Below are 25,601 nucleotides of genomic sequence, written 5' to 3' on the forward strand. Positions count from 1 at the left end.
TTGGGTTACATTGCCGAGGCACTGGCAGCTCTGTGATCTTAGCTAAGCCAGTGATTGTCTGCAAACTATCAGGAATAGGATGATAGGTTTTCAGAGGGAGTGTGAGGAGGATGATTGAAACTCATGATGGGGTAAAAGTGCATTTCTATTATTGTTGATTCATATCCATGTCAAATTGCCTCCCTCCTTTTGGGAAACAATTATCTTGCATCACTATCAGCAACCATAGGCATTCTGCTGATATATGTTATACCGCTTGCCTATTACATGCTCTTGGAATGACAACCTAAAAGTTGACTTTTGGGTTAGCCTTGATCCTGAAACTATTCAAACAAAGAAACTAATCGAACGCTTAATAAAGTCATCTGTGCTAGTTTAACACTGTTCTAGAATCTATGACTTGGGTCAATTAGTAACACTCATTGCTGAATCAAAAGGTTGTTGATTCAAGCCCTACTGAGAAGTTGAACCATATCAGCTAAGCTGATATTTCAGTGGTGTATTAAAACTAAGGCAGTTTTGAAGCTGCCATACTTTGAATGACATGTTAGTCTGAGATGCTCAGATGGCTGTTCAATATGGCACTATTTAAGGATAACATGGAGTAACTGACTGTGGTTATAAGATTTGGCTACGTAGTTCCTAAAAATAGCTTTTGACGCTATTTTGCATCACTCTATCATCTCTTGAAAAACTAATACAAATGCAGTACTAGAATTATAATGCAGAATTGTCCAATGGTAATAATAATTGGAGGAAGTATAGCTAATGTAGGACAGTATCCTCTGAAAAGCTGACCCCTAACTCTTTCTCAATTCTGCAATTCAAGAGAAAGATGAGGAGTGCAGGCGTTAACAGACACGGTCATTCATATATGAAAAATGTTTGAAGAATAATTAACATAAATGTTGCTCATGGGCATGTGCCCATGGAGATGGGGTATCGCTGCTTTAGCTAATATATAAACCAGCAGACCTAGAGTACTCGAGGCCAGAAACAATAGAATTCCTCTAGGTGTATGCGTGACAAGGAATACACATTTTGAACACCAAACACATTGAAATTGGACCGAGACACCTCAGAGTGGAACATGATGGAGGGAGAAAAGTTTGAATCTATTCACTTTGTAATTTTCAACTGGAAATGTTTTGGCCTTGGGCTGTATCTATACCACCATATGTATATTGAAAGTACTAAAAGTTTTAGAATCTTTTAGATCATGGATCATGCTGTATGGAGACAAGTTGAATTTTGTTGCCCATTCTATAATTTTCAAGTTCAAATGTATTTTTATATACTTTTACAAATTTTATGAATAAAGTATGTATTTGGAAAAATTAAAAATAAAAATAAAACAATAACAGCACACAGCACACTTACATACAAGCTTATACTGTAGTTAATTCTATAAAGTTACTGCACTTTGGAGCACCTTAAAAATTGCACTGAGCTACCATGACCACTAAAACATGTAGCATTCAAGCACCTCATTTTGTCTGTGAGCCTTGATGATACTGGTTTCATGGCATTGCATGTAATGTGTAAATCAATAAAGATAACTGATCAAATGTTTCTTTACTTTGAGTATTCCTGCCTTTATTAAACAGGAAGATTATGATTATTTTCTTCACTCTGCCATAGGATGTGAACATCACGAGCAAAGCCAGCACCTGTTATCTGTCCATAATTTCTCTTAAAATGGCTGTCTCGGTCACTTCATAGAGCAGTTGCCAATCAACCATATTACTGTCCATCTGGAGTCACACGTAGGCCAGACTAGGTAAGAACATTGGACTTCACAGAATTAAACAGACTTTCACAAGAACTGATGAAAGCTTCACAGTCACCATGAACCTGGCTGTTGCAGGTTCCAGGATTTAGATGTTTCAGTAAGAACAGAGAAGATGGCAAAAGAGAGGACGTGTGGCACTGTTAGTCAAGGACAATATTACTGTGGTAGAAAGGATGTTTGAGGACTCATTTACTGAGGTAATATGGGTTCAGGTTAGAAACAGGAAAGGAGGTCAATCTGTTGGGAGTTTTCTATAGGTCTCCAAATTGTTCCAGAGATGTAGAGGAGAGGATAACAAACATAATTCTGGATAGGAGTGAGAGTAATAGGGTTGCTGTTATGGGGGACTTTAACTTCCCAAATATTCACTGGAAATACTATAGTTTGAGTACTTTAGATGGGTCAGTTTTTGTCCAATGTGTGCAGGATGGTTTCCTGACAGTATGTAGACAAGCCAACAAGGGGCAAGGCCACCCTGGATTTGGAACTGGGTAATGAACCTGGTCAGGTGTTAGATTTGGAGGTAGGTGAGCGCTGTGGTGATAGTGACCACAATTCAGTTATGTTTACTTTAGCAATGGCAAGGGACAGGTATATAATGCTGAGCAAGAGTTATTGCTGGGGGAAAGGCAATTATGATTCGATTAGGCAAGATTTAGGATGCATACGATGGGGAAGGAAACTGCAGGGAATGGGCACAATTGAAATATGGAGCTTATCCTTGACAAGTATGTACCTGACAGGCAGGGGGGAAGTGGTCGAGCGAGGGAGCAGTGGTTTACTCAAGAAGTTGAATCTCTTGTCAAGATGAAGAAGAAGGCTTATGTGAGGATGAGATATGAAGAATCAGTTAGGGTGCTTGAGAGTTACAGGTTAGCCAGGAAAAGACCTAAAGAGAGAGCTAAGAAGAGCCACAAGGGGACATGAGAAGTCATTGGCAGATAGGATCAAGGAAAATCCTAAAGCTTTCTCGAGGAATATCAGGAATAAAAGAATGAATAGAGAAAGATTAGGGCCAATCAAGGATAGTAGTGAGAAGGTGTTTGGAGTCAGAGGAGATAGGGGAAGCACTAAATGAATATTTTCCATCGTATTCGCACTAGAAAACAACAATATTGTTGAGGAGAATACGGAGATACAGGCTACTAGACTAGATGGGATTGAGGAGGTGGTGTTAGCAATTCTGGAACGTGTGAAAATAGTTAAGTCCCTGGGATGGATGGGATTTATCCTAGGATTCTCTGGGAAGCCAGGGAGGAGATTGCAGAGCCTTTGGCTTTGATCTTTATGTCATCATTGTCTACAGGAATAGTGCCAGAAGACTGGAGGATAGCAAATGCTGTCCCCTTGTTCAAGAAGGGGAGTAAGGACAACCCGAGTAATTCTAGACCAGTGAGCCTTACTTGGGTTGTGGGTAAAGTGTTGGAAAGGTTAAGAGATAGGATTTATAATCATCTAGAGAGGAATAAGTTGATTAGGGATAGTCAAGTTTTGTGAAGGGTAGGTCATGTCTCACAAACCTTGAGTTCTTTGAGATAGTGACCAAACAGGTGGATGAGGGTAAAGCGGTTGATATGGTGTATATGGACTTCAGTAAGCTGTTTCATAAGGTTCCCCACGGTAGGCTATTGCTCATACAGAGCAGCAGGTCAGGCAGCATCCAAGGAACAGGAGAATCGACGTTTCGGGCATAAGCCCTTCCTGAAGAAGGGCTTATGCCCAAAATGTCGATTCTCCTGTTCCTTGGATGCTGCCTGACCTGTTGTGCTTTTCCAGCAACACATTTTCAGCTCTGATCTCCAGCATCTGCAGACCTCACTTTCTCCTCAAAATACAGAGGCATGGGATTGAGAGTGATTTAGTGGTTTGGATCAGAAGTTGATTAGCTGAAAAAAGACAGAGGGTGGTGGTTGGTTGGAAATGTTCATCCTGGAGTTCAGTTACCAGTGGTGTACTGCAAGGATCTGTTTTGGGGCCACTGCTGTTTGTCATTTTTATAAATGACCTGGATGAGGGCATAGAAGGATGGGTTAGTAAATTTGCAGATGAGACTAAGGTCGGTGGAGTTGTGGATAGTGTTAAAGGATGTTGCAGGTTACAGAGGGACATAGATAAGTTGCAGAGCTGGGCTGAGAGGTGGCAAATGGAGTTTAATGTGGAAAAGTGCAAGGTGATTCACTTTGGAGGGAGCAACAGGAATAGAGAGTACTGGGCTAATGGTAAGATTCTTGGTAGTGGAGATGAGCAGAGAGATCTCGGTGTCCAGGTACATAGATCCCTGAAAGCTGCCACGCAGGTTAATAGGGTTGTTAAGAAGGCATATGGTGTGTTAGCTTTTATTGGTAGAGGGAATGAGTTTCAGAGCCAAAAGGTCATACTCCATCTGTACAAAACTCTGGTGCAGCTATACTTGGAGTATTGCGTACAGTTCTGGTCACTGCATTATAGGAAGGATGTGGAAACTTTGCAAAGGGTTCAGAGGAGATTTACTAGGATGTTGACTGGTATGGTGGGAAGGTCTTATGAGGAAAGGCTGAGGGAATTGAGGCTGTTTTCGTTAGAGAAAGGAAGGTTGAGAGGTGACTTAATTGAGACATAAGATAAACAGAGGGTTAGATAGGGTGGACAGTAAGAGCCTTTTTCCCTCGGATAATGATGGCTAGCATGAGGAGACATAGCTTTAAATTGAGGAGTGATAGATATAGGACAGATGTCAGAGGTACTTTCTTTATTCAGAGAGTAGTAGGAGCGTGGAACGCACTGCCTGCAATAGTAGTAGACTCACCAACGTTAAGATCAACTAGGAGAAAGTGAGGACTGCAGATGCAAGGAGGAGAGCTTCCTGAAGAAGGGCTTATGCCCGAAACATCGATTCTCCTACTCCTCGGATGCTGCCTGGCCTGCTGCGCTTTTCCAGCACCACACTTTTCAACTCACCAACGTTAAGGGCATTTAATTGGTCTTGGATAAACATATGGATGAAAATGGAATAGTGTACGATAGATGGGCTTCAGATTGGTTCCACAGGTCAGCGCAACATCAAAGACTGAAGGGCCTGTATTGTGCTGTCATCTTCTATGTTCTATGATGGAGGCTGGCTTTGAATTTCAGTTCCCACCCCTCCCACAAAAAAGCTAACCGAATTCAAATTCCATAGCTGCTGTGATGTGCCCTCTGGACTACTGAACTGATGACATCAACACAATATTCCCCAAATATCCCAAGGCCTAACAATTTGCTTAGCCAGTTATCAATCTGTATAATCACAACATTTGTACTGTTCAGGAATTCAGTTACTCAGAATGCAAAATGCAGCTCAAAATGGTAGCATTCAATGGACAGAGAAATGAAGTATGAAATGAGTACAGTTGTTACAAAACAATTCACCATGGCAACAATATCCTTTCAGAGAACATTAGATTGGTTTTTCAATGATTTCACAAAATTCTGTCTGTTTTCTTGCATTTATAAACTCATCCATGGTTACTAAATCCAAATGCACAATTTCCAAGCACTATAGAATATCTTAACTTACAGCTAAATAGATATGTTTGTATAATTTGTTTTGCAGACAGCATAATGAAAATGTGTTTTATATCAAGTGCAGCAAGCATACTGCAATGTCAATAGCTCAACAGAAAACAAAGATATTTTGTAACGTATTAAAGCCAACAATTTTTACACAATGAAAAAGCTCATCATGTTCAACAATCATTGAAATTACCTACCACTAAAATCCCTCCAAGATGTGTAAGCAGAAATTGTTATCCAGATTGTTTACCCTTAGAAGCCTTTAATAAAAAGGGACTTATCCTTACAATAAATCCTGAATTAAATTTGGGTTTTTGAATAGACTCTGATAATAAGTCACATTGATCACTTCTGTTATTCCACAGAATATGTATTAAAGGAAGAATGGTGAACTTTCAATTTGGTGTAACTGCTAGATTTTTACATCATTTTCAGCTATTTCAACAGCCTTCACATCATAGGCTGGTCACTTTCTATATAGCCAGTCATTTTAACGACACATATGAAATTTTTGAAAAACTGGCTCTCAATTTATTATAATCTGCAAATTCGATCGACTTGCATTGAATCTCTTCCTTCAAATCACTGCTTAACATATTACAAAGGACTCAATTCTGCTCCTTTCGACATTACAAACAACTTCTCTCCAGGTACCAAGATCCACTGGGAATCCAATCCAGTTAAGAGTTCCAGATAGAAGTCTAATTGCTGAGCTTGGTGAAAGGTTTCTTTAAAATCTAGGCACACTGTCATCAGGCTTTCTAAGCTTCACCCAGGTTAAAAACAAAGGAGACTGTTCATGCAGGATCCTTCCTTTTTCAGTCCATGTTAGCTACTATTTGCAAGGTACCAGATTATCAACTGCATTTACATGCTAATCTATTAGTAGTTTCTTAGTATTCTATTCTTAATCACTGGCAGTGCCCCACATTTATCCACTTCTCTCTTTATATTTCATGATATTGTTATGAAGGTGTAGGTGTGTACTGTACCTTTAAGAGATAGTGAAAGCTGGGAAGGACTGACTGAAAGCACAGAGTGAGCTGAACAATTTAAAAATGGTTGTGAAACAAATAGCTGGAGATGAGTTGCCATGGTACACAACAAAATCGAATCCAGCCAATCAATTTAAATTATGCCTCAAGATAGCAAAATCCAATCGAATTTGAATTTTAATGTTTTGAATGACATCAAACCAATGATTTGGAGATGCCGGTGTTGGACTGGGGTGTACAAAGTTAAAAATCACATAACACCAGGTTATAGTCCAACAGGTTTAATTGGAAGCACACTAGCTTTCGGAGCATCGCTCCTTCATTACCAACTGATGAAGGACCGCGCTCTGAAAGCTAGTGTGCTTCCAATTAAACCTATTGGACTATAACCTGGTGTTGTGTGATTTTTAATCATCAAACCAATGAGACAGTCTGACGTTTTGGGGTATATAAAATCAGATATTTTGAGCAGCAAAGAGCACCAAAAAAATACCAATTAAACCTATTGGACTATAACCTGGTGTTGTGTGATTTTTAACATCAAACCAATGAGACAGTCTGACGTTTTGGGGTATATAAAATCAGATATTTTGAGCAGCAAAGAGCACCAAAAAAATACGGCCTGCATAGCCTCTCTCTGAAAGGTACCTTTTCATATGAAAGTTATGAAGCTGAAGACCGGAAAAGAGACCCAGGAAAGTACAAACGAAGATACCTGGGAAAAGCGACAACTGGCTGGTTTTGAAATCTGAACTTTTTTGTTAAACGTAACCGAGGGTTTTATTGGATCAGTATGTTGTTGTACAGTGGAAGGTATATAAATTAATCAGACAAAGGAGGATTACGATGTGGATAGTTGTTGATTAATGTTTTTGTGTTTCTTGGAGTTAAAGAATAAATTGTTAATTTCTTTTTCTTTAAATAGTGGGAATTTGGTAGTTCTTTGTCATTCATACTTAAACAGATTATGAGACGACGTGAGCTTTTCTGTGGCTCTGGTTCAAATTAGCATAAGGGTTTACCCTGTCTCGTAACAGTATGTATCATGTAGCATCGGGAATTTGAGGCTGAGCCACAGTCTTCTGTTCCTGCTGTGCACTCCAAATCCGTCAACGCTCTAATAACTCCAAGACTAAACAATACATTTCCCAACCCTTGTGCCAAATTTGACCATGATAAGAGCAATTCTGCATCTCCTCCTGCCCTCCAAGATATTTGCACTGTTTCAATTCGGACATCATAAGGGTCTGTATTTTTAAAAGCAATCCATCATTAGGTGGTCAGGCCTTCAGATGCCAAGACTCCAAGGCCTGTAATTCCTTTCCTAAATCTCTCCACTTTTCGTCTTTCTTTTAAGATGTTTCACAAAACTTATTTCCCTAACTAAACCTTTGATCATTTTCCCGAGTACTGTTTGTGTGCGTTCGCGTTAATTTTGTTGTTTCTTAAAACACTACCTGCTGCCACAGCACCAGAATAGGAACTTTGCAGTGCTAACAACATTGTTGTTGCCTCCAGTTTACCACCTGTCTCACTGCCCTGCTCATCACCCAGTTCCTGGCTTTGCTCAAGCAGGGATGCAGGTGAGGCAGCAAAAGTCAAGGTTTGGAAACAGGGCAGTGAGAAAGTTGACAGAAGGAGGGAGGAGGAGGTGAATAGGGTGGGAGTGAAACTACAGTGAGGCAGCAAAGGGTTTGGAGTGGGACAGTGATAGTTAGACATCTGAACCATTATTCTTTGATGCAGTGATGTCACAAGCACTGAAATTCCATGTGTATGAAGTGAAATTGCACTGGCAGCAACACAGCCTTTTAAATTGCTCTTGTGAAACACCTTGAAATGTTTTATCACATTAAAGATACCATAAGTAGAAATTATTCTCCTGACTTTCATCTTGCTTATATCAATAGCTTCAAGTCAATAGTGTGTTAGCTAATGGCTTTCCTATGTTTGACTGTCATTTACAGTTTCTGCTTTTGAACTCTTCTTTCATCTGACCAATCTCCTACTGATTTTATTTATATCCTAGTCAATGCTTTTTGCCACTTTTCTCTGTTTCAAAGGTAGTTACGAGAAAAGTGTTTGAAATAATAATATTCATCTCAGAGAACTAACTTACCTTTCACCCTGCAGGACTTCATTTTCCTCCTTATTTTGCTTATAATTAATTTTAACTATTTTGGCACAAATTTAAATCTACATTTAATGGTCATGCTTGCTATACATTACTTTAAACAACCCTACAAAGTTATATTCGAAGGATATTGGGTGTATGGCTGAACAAAGAGACCTTTGACTGCAGGTTCAAAGTTTCTTGAAAGTGGAACTGCAGGTAGACAGGATAGTGAAGGTGGTGTATGCTTGCCTTTATTGGTCAGTACATTGAGTAAAGGAGTTGGAAAGTCATGTTGCGGCTAAGACATTGGTTAGGCCATTTTTGGAATACTGCATACAATTCTGGTCTCCTGCTATAGGAATTATGTTGTGAAACCTGAAAGGGTTCAGGAAAGATTTACAAGGATGTTGCCAAGGTTGGAGGGTTTGAACTATAGGGAGATGCTGAATAGGCTGGGGCTATTTTTCCTTGAGTGTCAGAAGTGGAGGGATGACCCTATAGCAGTTTATAAAATCATGAGGGGCATGGATAGGGTGAGGGCATGAGTTTAATGTGAGAGGAGAAAGATTTAAAAAGGGTACCAAGGGGCAACCTTTTCACGCAGAGGGTGGTACATGCATGAAATGAGCTGTCAGAGGAAGTGGTGGAGCTGGTACAATTAGAACATTTAAAAGGCATCTGGATGGGTGTATGACTACTAAGGGTTCAGAGGGAAATGGGCCAAATGCTAGCAAATGGGACTAGATTAATTTAGGATATCTGATCAGCATGGAGAAGTTCAACCAAAGGTTCTGTTTCCATGCTGTACAGCTTGAGACATCTGTAAATGCTTGCCTATACTCGTCACTCATGCTTCTGAAGTTACCCCTCATTTTTTCTGACGTTCAAAATTATTTAAGCTGGCTTCTATTCCTTAACATTTCTGGATATCAAATCAAATTTTACCATTGTGGTTTCCGTTCCTACAAGCATTATGACCTCCCTGTATTACAATGTCAGTATCTGCACTCAGGTAGCTTTGTTGATGCTTAATTTGAGAATGGCAGCAGCAAATAGAATCAGAGAATCCCTAAAGTGCAGAAAAAGGCCAATTGGCCGATTGGGTCTATACTGAACATTGAAAGAGCATCCCACCCAGACATACCCTTCTCCCCGCATGGGGTTTATACCATGGTTAAGCCACCAAACCATATCCCCGAAAACTACAGGGCAAAGCAGCGTTTCAAGATCCTTGAATTTCACAGGACTTAGAAAAATGGCCAAGTGTATAAGATTCCACACATTTTGAAACTAATGGATCATGATAAAGGTTGCTGTTGCAGCATCAGGGAAAACATGAAAGTGGTCATCTGGACTCACGTTCACATAGGCATTACTATAGTGCAGTCAAATAAAGTTTGAGTATCACTTTATTGCTTTCCAAATGATTTGGAATAATGAATTGAGAATACAATGTTGTGTTTTCTCCAAAGAGAAAAGAAAATTAAGAAAATGAAAAATTCAAAATGCCTCAAATTACACAAGAGACCAGGTAAAACAAAATCATTAAACATTGCATATCCAAGCTCAGGAGCCTCTAAGCTGCTTAGATCAAAACTCAGATTGGCAACAATCGGTTATTACATTCTATTTTTAGTAAACTTAATATACTTACTCTAAATTTTCTTACAGGAAAGTAGTTTCTTGTGGAGATCTTAAGTAATAAATCTATGGAGTGAAAATAGAGTTTTTAGTAAATACATTAAATTACACAGTCACTAAAATTATTGAAATGATAGTGAACTCATTACATATTGTTAAAGGGAATTGTATGTATATTTGAGAGAAAAAGGATTGTTGGACTACAGGGAAAGTGCGTACGATTGGATTTGGATAGTCTTTCAGAAAGCTAGAGGCGTAATGGACACAATGGCCTCCTCCTTTATTATAACACTGTGCAATTCAATCTTATAACACATTTCACCCAGATTCAATAAAGCCATTGTTCTACAATTCTTCCATCTCACCCATCTCTAGTGAATGTTTTGGTTACAGCGAGGCTTTAGCTTTACCAGTGTCAGTTATTATCCGATACTGTTCCTTTGGGAAGAGCTTTTTTTAAATGAATTTGTTCTTTGGTTTGGGTGATAGTATGGCTACATTTATTGCCAGTAATTGATAACACTTGTCTGCAAAACTGGTGGTCTGCCATCTTTTTGAATAATAAACGTGGCATTAACAGTAAAATTAATGTGGAGCTGGTCACATGTGGACTCAACTAACTATCTCCTTCACTGAAGAACATTAATGATCCAGTTATATTTTGACAATAATTTGGCAATGTTTCTGCTCACCTTTTCTACTGCCAACCCAGAACCCTATCTAACTTATCAAATTCAGTTTTACAATGTTGTAATTTGGGTTCTAAATCTCTGCACATTGTGCTCATATAACACCATAAGTTCAAAAGGAGTCCAACCCTGCCCTGACTCAATGTCTATGAGTACATAGCCAATTACAGTCATGGAGTCATAGAGATGTACAACATGGAAACAGACCTTTCAGTCCAACCCGTCCATGCCCAACCCAATCTAGTCCCACCTGCCAGCGCCCAGCCCATATCCCTCCAAACCCTTCCTATTCATATACCCATCCAGATGCCTTTTAAATGTTGCAATTGTACCAGCCTTCACCACTTCCTCTGGCAGCTCATTCCATGCATGTACCACCCTCTGCATGAAAAAGTTGCCCCTTAGGTCTCTTTTATATCTTTCCCCTCTCACCCTAAACCTATGCCTTCTAGTTCTGGACTCCCGACCCCAGGGAAAAGACTTTGCCTATTTACCCTATCCATACCCCTCATAATTTTGTAAACCTCTACAAGGTCACCCCTCAGCCTCAGACGCTCCAGGGAAAACAGTCCCAGCCTGTTTAGCCCCTCCCTATAGCTCAAATCCTCCCACCCTGGCAACATCCTTGTAAATCTTTTCTGAACCCTTTCAAGTTTCACAACATCTTTCCGATAGGAAGGAGACCAGAATTGCATGCAATATTCCAACAGTGGCCTAACCAATATCCTGTACATACTGAAGGAATAATCTATCTAGTCCCCTTCTCGGCAGAATCAGAGCCATCAGTATCACCACAATCCCAGTTGAGATCAATTCATTTCACACAGGTCTGAAATAAATTGAGGAAACCTGGTTTCCCAGTTCTCCACTTAATAAAACTGAATAATAACTAGGGAACCAGGAAATGTAGCTCTGGTTAGGAAAGTAATATGGATGAGAGTCTGACAGCACCCGTGCAGGGAGAAACAGATTTAATGTTGAGTCCAGTGACCCTTCTTCACCATCGAGTCACTGGACTCAAGACATTAACTCCATTTCTCTCTCCAGATATGTTGCCAAACCGCCTGAGTTTCTTCAGCAATTTCTATTTTTGTACGTTTTCGATCTCCATCATCTACAGTTGTGTGTTTATTTCATAACATTGATGTGAATTTGTTCACTGGGGTGGCAATTTCAAATTTTGATTAGCAAGTTCCATTGATGCAGGAAAAAGTATATGTATTGTATATGTTCTGATTAGCCAGTTTCAAATATCTTCACTTTGTTCCTTATCATACAAAAATGGTTTCAGTAATGTATTTACCACCACTATGGCACAACAGAAAAACAAAAAAAAGGCATTGTATGTTTGACACTCGTGATAACATAGGTATTGCTACACAATGTCACCCACGTTCCACTGGGAAGAGTGATCATCTACCAAGCATTCGGTTACTTTTTCCTGACAAGAAACCACTATATTAATCCAGTGAAAAACCTATGAAAACTAGCTAACGTAACATTACACAATGAAAGAAGTCGACTCACAGATGTTGGTGTTCTGGTACGCAAATGCAAGATGTCTACTTGGGTCAACTACTGAAGTATACTACCAGATCAGGCACAAGAAATAGTGAGTGCTGCAGAGCATTCAACACCAGTCTCTGTGGCAAATGTATAATAATTGATTATAAAGGTAGTCACTCAGTTTATCTTAATTTTCATAGATTCTCTATCCAAATGGTTTCCATGAGTAAAAGTCCAGAATTAGGACATTCCATAAATTGACTCATGCCAAGTAACTTTGCGCCTGATGGTGAACCAAGGAAAAAGTCTTTTGTCTTTTGATTTCCCCTCCTCTAGGTGGGAAGATTCCTGGTTTCCATCCAGTGGCCTAGCTGAGAACAGGAACCCAATGTCGGGAAATCATAGAAATGAGTCTACTTCCTACCACTCCAGTTTTAGCTACTGAAACTAGACTAATTCAAATGGCAGCTGTACAGCAAAAGATAGAATTGGCCCATAAACATTTCAAGAATAAAAATTCGATCTCCAACTTGCACTGAACTAATTAATCCCAGCAGGGCAATGGTAGGAACGTCCAAATGAGCCTCAGCACTCCTGGACAGAGAGGGGTGATGTTTGTTTTCAAACACTGCACTTCTAAAAGGCAACCCTTATATGTACGTATATACACACACACACTATGATAAAGATGTAGATATCAATTTTCACATTATTTGCAACTAATGTTCTCAAATAAATAACACTCAAGTGATAAGAAAAAAAAATCAGGCGTGCCTTAAGGGACCAACCAGAACGATGATAATATTAAATATTAATGAAGCTTCAAGCCAGAGTGCTTTAAAGCCGACCTGTCTGTATGATAAATCTTCTAATATTAAGCGGGTGAGAAGATTCCCTTCTTTCAAAATGATTCCGTTGGAATTTTAAAACTAAAATGTCGCAAATATAGTAGGATTCCTGATGAAGGGCTTTTGCCCGAAACGTCGAATCTCCTGCTCCTCAGATGCTGCCTGACCCCGCTGTGCTTTTCCAGCACCACACTCTCAACTCTGATCTCCAGCAATTGCAGTCCTCACTTTCGTCTTGTATTGTCATCTGATGTTGGACTTTTGTTTAAAAACCATACTCACGTTTCTGATACTGATACTCATCGATTTGTATTTACATGTTAAATTCTATGAATAATTAAACATAACAATTCCAGATCTAAAAATAAACTTGTATGAAAAGTTACTTTTAAACGCTAATTACAAGTACTAAAAGTCTGGATAAATTACCATATGATCAGAATCGGTGTCACAATTCACAGCTTTATGGCATTGAAAGTGACTGATTTAAAATACCAATTATAATCAGATGACTGAATCAACAATGATAGGCTAATCCGCTGGATTTCCTGAGCAAAAGGGACTGTAACACACAGAAAAAGGAAATGTAAAGCAGCTGGTGCCAGGCAGCCTTATGTTCATGAATCATGACTCTGTTGTTTAAAAAGTTCAATCCATGATGTTACATGCTTTTGTACGTAAATCCAACTATATCAATCAATGCTGTGAACTTAAGGTTACAGGAAACAAATTTATTTCTCAGAACAATAGATGCAATAGAGGCTTGACTGTACATTTAACTACAACGCCTACAGAAACTAGGAATCATCAAGAATCATCAGTTTATCAGCAAAATGGAGCACATTCATAGAAACTACAAGTAAATTAGATGGACACATTTTGTAATGAATGAGAAGCAATATAAACAAAATGGCATAATATTAAAAGAAATACAGGAACAGAGACTTGGACTCACATACAAAGTCACTTAAAGTGCAGAACTTGGATATTGCTGAAAAAGAAAGGCATGCCATTGTTTCCACCTAGCACTCATCATGACAAACAAGAAAGCCAAATTTTAAAGGGAGCAACAATTTATACTACATGAGAAAAGGGCACTAATTGGTTGACAAGTCAACTCTGATTCATTGAAGTGCTGCAACTAACAACTATTTTCCCTCTTGTTCTTGCTCAAAATCTTTCAAAGTGGGAAGTTGTTAAAAAGAAGAGATGGAATCCTAACCCTTCCGTTCTACAGAGATCGGAGCACAAAAGGAAGAAACCAATATTAAACATTTAGAAATCACTGGTTAGGCTTCAGGCATAGTGTGTCCAATTCAAGGCATCACATTTTAGGAAGGATATGGGTGCAAACTTTTATGCAGTTGATAATCAAGCTCACTCATCCCTAATGTGTTTAAAGATAAGTAGACAAGCAAGAGGATGGAAGAACACAACAAGCCAGGCAACATCAGGAATCAACATTTCAGGTGTAACCCTTCTTCCGGTGGATGTAAGGGGAGCTGCAGATAAAGGGTGTGGTGGGGGCAGGGTGGGAAGGTGGGGATAAGTGAACACAGGTAGAAGGTACGACCTGCTCAGTGGATGGGAGGAATGAATCCAGTTGGTGGCTAGAAGGAAGGGCCGAAGAGAAGAATGGAAGGGAAGGAGGAGGAGCTGAAGAGGGGCTGTTCTACATAGCTAACAAAGAGGCAGATGTAACTGGGGCCCATCGAAGTGCCCATGGCCACTCTCTGGATTTGGAGGAAATGGGAGGAGTTAAAGGAAAAGTTATTAAGGGTGAGGACTACGGGATGGCCATGGATGGGGCCCAGCTACACCTGTCTCTTTGTCGGCTACTTTGAACAGTCCCTCTTTAGTACCTACACAGACACTGTGCCCCAGCTCTTTTGCCGTTACGTCAATGACTGCATCTATGCAGCATCCTGCACCCAGGCTGAACTGGAGCAGTTCATCAACTTTGCCCACAACTTCCACCCTGCCCTCAAATTCACTTGGTCCATCTTGTACACCTCCCTCCCCTTTCTCAACCTCTCCATTTCCATCTCCGGTGACTGTCTCCAGATGGACATTTATCATAAACCCACAGACTCTCTCAACTATCTGGACTACACCTCCTCGCACCCAGGATCATGCAAGAAATCCATTCCATTCTCCCAATTCCTTTGCCTCCCCCACATCTGCTCAGACAAGGGGATATTCCACTTCCAAGCATCCCAGTTGTCCACCTATTTTGAACAACATGCTTTCTCCCTTCTCATCTAGACAACCCATCACCGCACTGCCTCCATTCCACATTCCATTGCTCTAACTCCCCTTCCCCAAATGCGATAAAGACGGGGTTGCCCTTGTCTTCACCTACCACCCCACCAACACATCCAACACATCATCCTTAAACACTTTCTCCAACTAGACCTCACCACCAAGAACATTTTCCCATTCGCACCCCTCTCCACCTTCCGCAAGGACTGTTCCCTTTGCCAATCCTTGGTTTGCCAACTCTCCCCACCAACCCTCTCCCCTACCCGAAAACTCCCAGGTATTTTTCCCTGAACAGGAAAGATGAAAAACCTGCCTCTCCTCCAACCTAATGTACTGCATCAGGTGCTCCCACTGTGGTCTTCTCTACATCAAGGATTCCAAACGTAAACGAGGGAATGTTTTGCTCAGCATCTCAGCCAGGCCCGCAGGGGCCGACCTGACCTCCCAGTTACCCCCAATTTTAATCCCCTTCCCACTCCCTTTCTGACATCATCATCCTTGGCCTCCTCCTTTGCGACAACAAATCAAACCGCACATTTAAGGAACAACACCTCATCTTCTGCCTGAGCAGACTCTAACTGCCCAAAGGACTCCATTTTGGGAAAGCAAATCTTAACAGGACTTTATAACTTGATAGTAAGGTCCTGGGAGTATTACTTTTAGTAATACTCCCAGGACCTTACTATCAAGTTATAAAGTCCTGTTAAGATTTGCTTTCCCAAAATGGAGTCCTTTGGGCAGTTAGAGTCTGCTCAGGCAGAAGATGAGGTGTTGTTCCTTAAATGTGCGGTTTGATTTGTTGTCGCAAAGGAGAAGGCCAAGGATGATGATGTCAGAAAGTAATACTCCTTGAAAGTAGAGTCGCAGGTAGATAGGATAGTGAAGAAGGTATTTGGTATAATTTCTTTTATTGGCCAGGGTACTGAGTACAGGAGTTGGAAAGTCATATTGCAGCTGTACAGGACAGTGGTTAGGCCACTTTTGGAATATCGCTTGCAGTTCTGGTCTCCTTCATATTGGAAGGATATTCTGAAACTTGAAAGGGTTTAGAAAGATTTACAAGGATGTTGCCAGGGTTGGAGGATTTGAGCTATGGGGAGTGGTTGAACAGGATGGGGCTGCTTTCCCTCAGAGACTGAGGGGTGACCTTACAGAGGTTTATAGAATTATGAGGGGCATATTTGGATAAGTAGACAAGGTCTTTTCCCTGGGGTGGGGGAGTCCAAAACCAGAGGGCATAGGTTTAGGGAGAGAGGGGAAAGATATAAAAGAGACCCAATGAGCAACTTTTTCCACAAAGAGGGTGGCGTGTGTGGGGAATGGGCTGACAGAGGAAGTGGTGGAGGCTAGTACAACTGCAACATTTAAAAGTCATATGGATGGGTATATGAATAGGAAAGGTTTGGAGGGATATGGACCAGATGCTGGCAGGTGGGTCTAGGTTGGGTTGGGATATCTGGTCGGCATGGACGAGTTGGACCAAAGGGTCTGTTTCCATGCTGTACATCTCTATGACTCAAAACTCAGTTCTTCAATTTCAAATAACCTCCCTTCCCATCACCCAACTCCCTTCCCAGCACTTACCCCCTTCCCTTCCATTCCTCTCATTGACCCTTCCTTCTAGCCACCAACCGAATTCACTCATCCCATCGACTGACCAGGTCGTACCCTCTACCTGTATTCACCATCCCCACCCTGCCACACCACCCCCTTTATCTCCAGTTCCCCTTACACACACCTCCAGTCCTGAAGGGTTACACCCAAAACTTTGACTTCTCTGATGTTGCCTGGCTTGCTGTGTTCTTCCAGCTTCCTACTTCTCTACCTTGGATTTCAACATTTGCAGTTTTATTTGTCTCTAACCAAGTGTTTAGAGATTAGAGCAGTTAGAATTTCTCTCTTTAGAGGAAAGGAGATTAATGGCAATATTTAGAAGATGTGATCAAAAGAAGAATTTTGGTAACAGTAGAGAGGGAGAAAATGTTTCCATTGGCAGGGGACACACATTTAAGATATTTGGCAAAAGAACCAGAGGAGAGATGAATAGATTCATTTTAAATGTAAAGTGTTTGAGCAATTTGGATGCACTGCTGAAATGATGGTGAAAGCAGATGCTGCAGTCTCTTTCAAAGGGGACTGTAGACACATGTAATTGTAAATGGAGAAAGGTGATTAGGGAAAAAAGACCTGAGAGCTTGACGAACTGAATAGCACTCACAAAGAGTTTGAACAGGTACAATAGGAATTCTCCTGTATTGTATGATTTTACAATACAAATATTTATAATAATTGGAAAGGGATCTCAGTTCCATTAATTATAATATAAAGCACCACTATAATGTTAGAAGAATTCAGATGTTGAGCAGATTGCATTGCACAAATTGTAGTAAAAATCCACAATAGTATTAGTACCATGGTATGATGAATGACAGGTCATCATTTGGTCTATCATGCCTGTGTCAGTTCTTTTGTAGAATTTTCTAATCAGTCCCACCTCTCTGCTCTTTCTTCAAAGTTCTTTCTTTTCTTTAATCTTCTTATAATTTCTCTATAAATGTTTTTAAAAATCAATCTGCTCTACCAGTCTTTCAGACAGTACTTGCAGAACACAACAGCTCACTTTTATCCCCCTGCTGGTTCTTTTACCAATTGACCTTTGGTTATCAACCTGTCAGGCTCTGTTCTAATTCTAAAAGCATGTATTTTCTAACCTGATAATTTCAATGTACATAATGGAAGAACTCCAATCGATGCTTTCACTAAAAGGTACAGAGCAAGTGACAATCATTTCTTAAATGCAAACCAAATTACTGCTGTTGTAATTCTCTCTTCTGACGTTACTTATAATCTCTCAACCCTCTGTGGGCAGCATGGTGGCTCAGTGGTTAGCAATGCTTCCTCATAGCGCCAGGGATCTGGGTTAAATTCCACCTTTAGGCGACTGATTTGTGTGGAGTTTGCACAATGCCTTTGTGGGTTTCCTCCAGTTGCTCCAGTTTCCTTCCACAGTCCAAATATGTGCAAGCTAGGTGGATTGGCCATGCTAAAATTGCCCACACTGGCCAGGAATATGCAGGGTTATGGGGTTAAGGAGGTCTAAATGGGATGCTCAGAGGGTCAGTGTGGATTTGATAGGCTGAATGGCCTGTTTTCACATTGTTGGCATTTTATGATTCTTCTCCCTCTTCCACAAAATGCAGCCATTTATCATATGAATTATGATTCCACAGATGGCAGTAAACCTTCCATCCACGACCCAGGTGTCTTCCGAACAGTCTTATCTTTTTTGTACACTCACTCGTGCATTTAAAATAGTCTTCAAGAACAAGGTTTGTGACTGATTGTATCCCTCTCTCCATCCCTAATCCAGGAAAATGGAGATCAAAGCAGAGTTTCCTTATCATCCAATTTATCACTACTCAGCAATTTGAAATGGAATTTTGCTGATCTATATGGCTAAGCATCACACCATGATATCATTGAGGTAAGCATACAAAGCAAACCAGGTGTTCCAACAGGTCATTTTTCTTAGGCAACAGACTGCTTTGTAAGAATTGTTCAACAGCTTGTATATCAGTCACATGCAAAACTTAGGAAATGTTGTAGCCTAAGTTTATTTTTGCATTAATGATGTCACAAATTTTAAAACAGAACCATTTTATTGACAATTATCCCTTCCAGTTGATAGAACGTTAATTTCTCAACTCTTTGTTAATGTGTTAAAATTATGTAACATTTTGCCAACTGATCTTGGAAAAGAGGGTTGCCAGCCTATGCCACAAACAAGCTGTGAATAAACCACAGGACTTTGTATAAAAATGTTTAATATTCAAGTTTTTGTAAAGAACAATGATCAAATGGATTGCGGACTTAATACATTCCAGCTAGTTCTTTAAATACAAATTGTGCAAGTTCACAGAATGCGACATGATCCATGCAATAATGTTTAAGGAAGAACCCCAGGTTTATAAGGAGTTAATTGCAATAGATGTCCTGGTTAAAGCTGCAATTAAATATTCTACTTAATGCAAGTACAATGCATTTTCAAAAAGCCCTGACACTAATATTTATGGTTATTGCTATAAGAAAACTTTGCTAAAAGTTTTGAGCATACCTTGTACTCATATTTCACATAAATCTACAACAGGAAGTGAATTATTAGTGACAATATAATGGAGAACATTTAATCAGACACTATACCTAACTGGAGTCACAATAGCTTCTTCACGCTCAATTCTTTATGAACAACATAAAAAGCAGGTAAATTTTCTATTACTTCTAGGATATATTTTAATCATCAAAAGAACAGGTTCCCAACTAATCCACAAAATTCTTGAATCACAAGAGAATTAGAAGCAGTAGGTAGTTGATCCCCTTTTCACCATTCAGTAGCTGATCTGAAGGTGGTCTTAAATTCATTTTCATATCTGGACACCTAATCCCATAACTCTTCACTTTCTTATAGATCAAAAATCTGTCTAATTCATCCTTGGATATATTCAATTAGCCAGTTCTCTGATGTATAGAATTCCAAAGGTTAACAACTCAGAGGGAAATGTTTCTTTCTCTCTGCCTTAAATTGGCTTAGTCTTATTTTGAAATGATGTCCCCACTTCTAGATTCTGAGGGGAAACATCCTCTCATCATCTATTTTCAAGACCCCTGAGAATCCAATGTTCAATAAGATCACTTCTCCATTTGAATGAGTTAAGCCCCAACCTTTCCTTCAATTCATCCCAAGATCAGCCAATCGATCCTTCTCTGAACTGCCTCCAATGCAATGAACTCTACTTCAAAATCTCTAAATTATTTGGATTTCTCATAAATTTATTAACTACAATAAAAAAGTTATCCTGGAACCTCAGGAAAATAGACTATGCTGAAACTTTCATTTCCATACAAACTAATAGTGTGCAGGAGTTGAAGATGCATGGTGAACAATGAAGATGCATATCTTTGTCACACAGTACTGGTGAATATAGGTAATATTTTGATTTTTTTTAATTTAGCCGTCAAAAGTTCACTATGTATTATTTTTGAAAATTGATAGAACTGTGACCTGTTCCAGCTTCAAAAAGACAATAACTCATTTTCATGGAGCTGTTGTCATTTAAAAATTGCAGGCACTAGCAATTTTCACAGTGCAGGTGGCAAGTCCCTTCTCTGCACTCCCAAACTGGTCACTCAATTTCAGAGATAGACATTTGAAATTTTCATGGAGTTGAGCCAGTATTTCAATGACACATGCTTCACAGCCTTTCAGCGGAGTGTGACCATAAAATGGATTGGGAAGCTAATCAAGGTCTTACCAATGAAACAAAAACATTGTTGGAAAAGCTCAGCATGTCTGGCAGTCTATGTGGAGAGAAATCAGAGTAAACATTTTAGATCCAGTGACCCTTCCTCAGGACAATTAGCAACAAACTCTCCTTTTCCTCCATCATCCTTCCACGTCACTCATCCAGCATTGGCTATGTACAAAACCGATGGCCATATAATAACAAAGAGAACTGTTGAAAGCTGAAGAAGAAAATCAAAGGGCTGAAAGACATACATTGGTGGGGCCCTTTCTATCAAAGAGTTTGCCAGGCTGGGAAAATTCTTGACTTGACCAGCCACCTCAGTAACAAAAACATAACCTTTTAAATTTTACATGTTCACAGGAATCCATTTATCTTAAAGGTTTTTTTTTTAACCCCTGTGGGCAATGACACATATAAAGAAAAGAAAACATTGTGCAGAAGTCACAAACGTTTATTTCCATTTAGTTAGTTTTTGGATTACTGCTCAGAAAGTTGTCACCTAAAAGCCTGCATTCACTTCCACAATTCCATTTGATGTTCAAATTGCAAAAGAAAACTGTACTGGTCTTTTCACTTATACAGCAGTGTCCGACTTCTATTTTCTTGTTAATAACCCAAAAGGAAAAGAAAGTGGTCCTTGCACCTTAAAAACTATTATGCCCCACAAATAACCCAAATCTAAAGGAAGGATTCACACAGCTGCTGGTGTGCCACCGCTTAATATAAGTAGGCTACATATTACAAGTTAATAATGCTCAGCTTACTGTCCTTCCCTTGTGGGCAACTGTGACTTGTGGGCAAAAGAATAATCATACATGCACAAGTTTCTGTCCTGTCATAGGTACTATGTGATATTCCCTCAATCTAAATCAGACCATTTTCTCACCACCTCAAGTTCTAGTATATGCAATCTCAAAAACAATTCTGAAACTCAAATTCAATATTCATGGTAAATATCATTAAAATAATCATGTTGAAATTACAAAGCACCTGCCTAGCCAGGTATCGTATATATTAGCGAACTAAACAACTACTGTGCAATAACCCTGTAGTAATTTTGAGTGTGATTAATCTTCAAAATATATGCAACTGAAATTGCTTCAAATTCCTGGAATTTCAGTACAGGGTACTCTGTTCTTCGCATGTGCATTCAGAATTAACTGATTTTCAAGCTTCACAACCTGTTGATTTTCAGTAATTTATTTATAAAGTACATATTGGTTTTTATTTGTTTGATCAGCATTATGATATTAGACAACTATCCATGGTCAATTCTAAAGATTAAATGAAAAGTAATCATTTTTCTTTCTGTAGGATGAATCCAAATTGAAAAACCCCAAACACAACAAAATTACTTTTTAGAGATGATTATCTTTGTAGCAGGTGATCTCAGAATAGTTAGTATTCTAGACACCATCACGAGGTACATGGGTGTTGACTTGCTGACATTGACTTCTCAGATATTTCTGGAAGTTTATTGCCAAGTCCAGTCAGATGGTTAAGCATCAACAAGATGGCTGCCAAGTTTGTTGACTGATTGTCTAAATTTGTTTTTAAAATTTGGTTTGGGACAAGAAAGTATCTGTAATGAGTATGAATAGATTTATCATATTTGATGATTTGGTCCAAATATAGATGATATTCAAAGTTTGGGAGAAGATTTGTCGCTCGGGTGCTCGTTGTTGTGGTTCTGTTCACCGAGCTGGAAGTTTTTGTTGCAAACGTTTCGTCCCCTGTCTAGGTGCTTGGGAGCCTCCTGTGAAGCGCTTCTGTAGTGTTTCCTCCGGCATTTATGTTTATGCTGCTGTGAAGCGGCAGGGACAGGCCACTATAAATGCCGGAGGAAACACCACCGAAGCGCTTCACAGGAGGCTCCCAAGGACTGAGGATGTCACCTAGACAGGGGACGAAACGTTTGCAACAAAAATTTCCAGCTCGGCGAACAGAACCACAACATAGATGATATATTTAAGTGTGTAGATATCTTAAATTCTCTCTACCACGTTTGATTTTATAAACCTAGTTTATTTAATGTGCAGTAATGCAGGGTTAAATGCTTAATTTATTATTCCATACACAAAACACAGCAAAAAGTAGAGATGATTAATAGCTTTCAGATTTATAGAAGCAAAAGCACTAATCGAGTAGTGTTTACCTACTAGAAAGAGAACATTTCAGCACCTTCCTTCTCTAGAGTTTAACCAATGCAACTGTAATGAATCCATATAGGCTCACAGCATTTTCCAAATAAAAATGCAATCTTCATTATTTATGATTTTTTAAAAGGTTTTCTCCCCTCCTATCCTTACCGGTTGTTGTAGTCCTTACAAATTCAGGCTCAGAAACAGAGGAAGTGGAGGAGATACACTCCATTGTTTAAAAAGGGGATCAGTTAGTTCAGTTAGCTGGATGGCCAGTTTGCAATGTGGAGTCATGCCAACAACAGAGGTTCAACTCCCACAATGGCTGAGGTTACCAAGAAGACTCTCCTCAACTTCTTCCCTCGCCTGAGGCATGGTGACTCTCAGGTTAAACAATCACCAGTCTCCTCTCTAATGAGAATGCAGACCTATAGTCCAGTATGACTTTGGCAACTTTACCTATCTTTAAAATAGTGGCTTCAGTATATTTCTCAGCTTGCCACCATCTTCTTCAACCTCACCCAGAAAGCTATTGTTCACACCAGAGCCTAAACAAGGAATACCTATCCAAAGTAGAGGTCATTGGAAGAGAGTTTGCAACAGGAGTGTACGGACACTTGCCAACCATGGGTAAATTTGGGGTAATCAAAAACAAGATTGATTTTCCCCTTTCTCAGTCCAAGTACACTGAAGACAAAAAAACACCAGAGTTTAGCTATATTAGGAACAGGAATCTTCTAATCTGGCTGACTAACACTAAATTACCAACTGAGAAATTGGGGAAGGTACTTCAGATACAAGGTCAAGCTTTTTTCCCAGAATACTGTTAAAACAACATAAAGTAAATTAAACCGAAGACTATGTCAAAAATAAAATCAAAGCAACATCATTAACATTTAAAGTGGCTAATACAATCACGAGGTGTAGTTGTTGTCCTTAAAATGATTATTGGAAATTCACTGTTTTGAGTGAAGTATCATCAAAAAGTATCACAGTAGCATTTAGTTCATTGCACTCAGAAGTTGCCATGGAAATACTGGTCAGATTGAAAACCTATAAGTTCAGTGTGGTATGGAATTGTGCAGTTCTAAATTATGGTATTAAGATTATACTCACTACCTGCCCTTTAAAGGATCATAGGCAAAACAAGGGAAAGCAAATTATCTTCACATTGATTTTAAAAAGTTCTCTTGGATGAATTGCATTTCTCATTACAAATTAAATTAATTTTTATAATGACACTCAGTATCACTACATAAATTGTTTTAAAACTGTCCATAAATATTCAACATTCTGAAGATTATTTTATATCAGGTATCTGCCAGTTAGAGAAACTAAAACATCAGTAAAAGATTTAGACTGCATTTAAAGTTAATTGGTAACAGACAACATTAAAAGGCAGCAAGTACAATTGCTTTGGGACAGTGAGAAATCAAATTGCTCTACTATTTATGCTTGCATGATTTATTTACAGCAATATCAAAAGCATCTCTAAATTTATATTTCCTCCTATTCCACAAAGCAGCTTTGAACTTTTTAATAAATTGAATTATAACAGATGAGAATTATGGAGAATAGCAAAATTAATTCAGTGAAAACCACAACATGCATCTATACACAATAAGTGGTTTCAGACAAACATGAGTTGCAATCCTGTAGATTTTCCCAAAACAAGTTTTTAAAACATGCAGTGCAGGTTTTAAAACATGCCGACAAAGGAAATTAACTGTTTGATGTTTGTATTGCTGCTCTGCAATACAGAAAATAAACAGTAAATTAACATTCTAGTCTTTTAAAAAATTAGTGCTCCGCTCTATTCTAAACTCAAGAAAAATAAGATACTTTCAATAAAAAACAAAGCTAGCTCAGTACATACACCTCACTGTATGCAAAAAACAAATGTAACATGCATGTACGGCATTAGCTTGAAAGCATAATTAAAACTTTTCATTCTATTACTAATATTCAGTTTTGGATCAACACATTTTTAAATAAAAATTAGGATCACAGTAAATGATGAGATTAAATGAAAAGATCTTCTGAAAATCCATAATGGTGTAATGAGCCATTAGACGTTGATCCCCAGAACCCAGCTTCGTCATGGACCTAGACTCTCAAAACGACCACATACAAGACAGCACTCTAGAACATATGAGCTGTCGCAGCTGCCAGGGTAGCGGATAGGGAAGTGATAACAGTGATCACAGATCCCCTGAATAATTACTGAATGGAACCTCTTCATGTTATGAATTCCACAGCATTGTGATACAACCCTCTCAGTGCCACATGTGTAGTGATGAAACTCCACACCCAGATGATCCAGCAACATTCCTGATCCAACAGCCTGGGCCACAGCACAAGGCTTATTATTGGGGAACAAAATGAATCTGTTTGACCTTGTACAGATGGCATCAGTCACTGTCCTGATGCATTTATATGTGCATGAGGGATCCCTGAAAAGGTCACCTATTGCTCCTTGGATGGAGCCTGTGGCAGAGAAGTTCAGCTTCTACGAGCTTCTATTCAGGTTCAAAAACCTTCGCTACCAGTGAGAGACAATGGCCTCTCACTCCTATACCCAGCATTGTTCCATCATGGAGTTGCAATTAAAGGCCAAGGTGAGAAAGAATTTCTTCACTGAGGGTTGAGTGTCTTTGAAACTTTGTCACAGAGTCATGTAGGGGCTGGGTCCTTGTTTAGATTTAAGGCTCATTCACTTGGGGAATCAAGGTTTATGAGGCAACACAAAATAGATATGGGGATTGCCATGTCAGCCA

At 39.3% G+C, this 25,601-nt stretch overlaps 1 protein-coding gene across 6 annotated transcripts in view; it reads right to left on the reverse strand.

Annotated features, from left to right (window-relative positions):
* Window positions 1–25,601, reverse strand: part of peak1 (pseudopodium-enriched atypical kinase 1) — a 178,631-nt gene that overhangs the window by 105,822 nt on the left and 47,208 nt on the right. For 4 of the 6 annotated variants that reach the window (XM_043680401.1, XM_043680403.1, XM_043680404.1 and 1 more), the window contains exon 2: window positions 10,089–10,141. The exons of the other annotated variants lie outside the window; for them this stretch is intronic. The gene's annotated coding sequence lies outside the window, so the exon portion shown is untranslated. The remainder of the gene's footprint in view (window positions 1–10,088; window positions 10,142–25,601) is intronic. 6 annotated transcript variants of the gene reach the window in all.

The sequence above is a fragment of the Chiloscyllium plagiosum genome, chromosome 40 (assembly GCF_004010195.1).
Source record: "Chiloscyllium plagiosum isolate BGI_BamShark_2017 chromosome 40, ASM401019v2, whole genome shotgun sequence".
Classification (NCBI taxonomy): domain Eukaryota; kingdom Metazoa; phylum Chordata; class Chondrichthyes; order Orectolobiformes; family Hemiscylliidae; genus Chiloscyllium; species Chiloscyllium plagiosum.